Source organism: Mustela putorius, unplaced genomic scaffold (genome assembly GCF_011764305.1).
Source record: "Mustela putorius furo isolate JIRA1106 unplaced genomic scaffold, ASM1176430v1.1 tig00000407_pilon_pilon_pilon, whole genome shotgun sequence".
NCBI lineage: Eukaryota > Metazoa > Chordata > Mammalia > Carnivora > Mustelidae > Mustela > Mustela putorius.
The window spans coordinates 7,681,301-7,683,318 of NW_025421373.1; positions in this window are offsets into that span (position 1 = coordinate 7,681,301).

A 2,018-nucleotide genomic window follows, 5' to 3' on the forward strand; every position below is an offset into this window, starting at 1 on the left:
GTTTTACAGAATACATAAAAACAAATTAGTGGAAAATGACATAGGAAGAAAGAGAAAAAACTATAAAACTTGTGCATACTGTTCATTGAAAGGCTATGTATGATTAATGTAGAGAATTATTATTACACTAGAAACTTGTTAGTTCACAAATACAACTTTGCAAGCAGTTACGAGTGAAATAACAAATCCTTACACTAAGGTTCTTTATGCATACCTTGGATAAATAACGTACACGTCCATATTTTAAGTGTGTAATGTGACAAATGAGGTTTCTTTTTCCTTTTTAAACCCACTGATCCAATGAGATTTGCTTGACAAGTTTCAAAATGACTTCCACTATACTTCATATTGATCTGGTTGCAGATTGGGACCAAGCAATCTGCGAACTGTATTGCCTCATAACATACACTCTGAGTCACATTTTGTACATGTTTCTACAGGCATGAACCAATTTAATTCTCACAATAACTCCATGAGGACAATATTATTATTATTACCCAACAAGTGAAAGCAGCTTATAAGTGTCAGAGTTTTGGGGCCCGGGTTTTGAGACTCCAAGGCCATAGCATGTTGTGAAGGGAAGGAGAGATATGCCCAGGTTTTCCTTATCTTGGAGACCCCAGGTGCAGTGAGCTACTGATCAGCAGGCTGTGGAAAGGGCATGGGATGGATTTAAGGTGAATTGGGGTGGTCTGTGTCATCGAGGAATGGGTAAAATGGATGAAATGGCTAATATCAAATGATTTTAGTGAAAAATAAATAACAGGTATGGGTAAAACCAAAGAACCTATGGTGGGGTCCCAGCTCCTAGTCCTGGAGGTGATGGGAGGGCTAAAACCAGAGGGGCCCCTGTTGCTCAGTGTGGGATATGTTTCAGAAGATACAGACTAAAACATGCAAAGGATCACCATTTGTTCTATGAACCAAGTAGCTGATACGGACAGTTGATTGCAGCTAGCAGAACAGTGGCGCTAACTAGCCACATGTCGTTGAAAGTGATGCTTAACCCAGTTCTCTGTCCTGCTGCCTATACCCTTTAGAAGCAAGGTTTGGCTCCTAATGAATATTTAGAGAATGTTCTAGAAAGTTGCCCTTTTACAGTAGCATTTTCATGGAAAGGGAATAAAATGTTCCTAACTTTTTATCTTACTCTTTTTTAAATGATTTTTTTTTAAGATTTTTTTTTTAATTTATTTAAGAGAGAGAGTGAGAGAGAGCATGAGAGGGGAGAAGGTCAGACTCCCCATGGAGCTGGGAGCCTGATGCAGGACTTCATCCCGGGACTCTGGGATCATAACCTGAGCTGAAGGCAGCTACTTAACCAACTGACCCAGGTACCCCATTTTATCTTATTCTTGGGACTTAAATAAGACCTTAAGGATTTGGGAACATCTTTTCTACAGTAAATCAGCTAAATAGGTGAAAGGGTATATTTCCCGAATTGTCTTACCATAAAGGAGTCTTGTTTAGAAACAGGTGATACTATACAAGTTGTTCCTGCCAAATGCAGGGAAATGGAAAGAAACCTAGATGAGAGTGAGGTAGAGGAGTGTGTGTGTGGGGGGGGGGCAAGTGCACATGCATGCATGTTTCCTGACTTTGGATGGCAGCTCTCTGACTTCCTCAGTGATGTCCTCGCTAATCCAGCAGGGTTACAGAGAGAGATAGAGGTGACTGTGGGTTAGCAATAAGTAATAGCACTATCTCAGCCAAAGTGGCCTCTCAGCGCATTAGGTGTGGACATGCAGGTAAGGTTTGAGAACTGGGCTACAGGTGTCCATTGGAAGCACTGCATCTATAATTTCTCCTCCTCTGGTCCCTGGATGGGTCTTTCTCTAGGACCTAGCACAGCACCCAGGCCTGGAGCTCCTTTTGGTGGCTTTTTGTCTCCATCCCCTACTACAGAGGAAAAGAGAATACAAGAGTTTAGCCCGAAACACAGTGTGATCACATTATTCACTTAAAACTCCCTTGGATGACCTCCTTCCATCCTTAGACTGAAGTAGAAACCCCTTCAC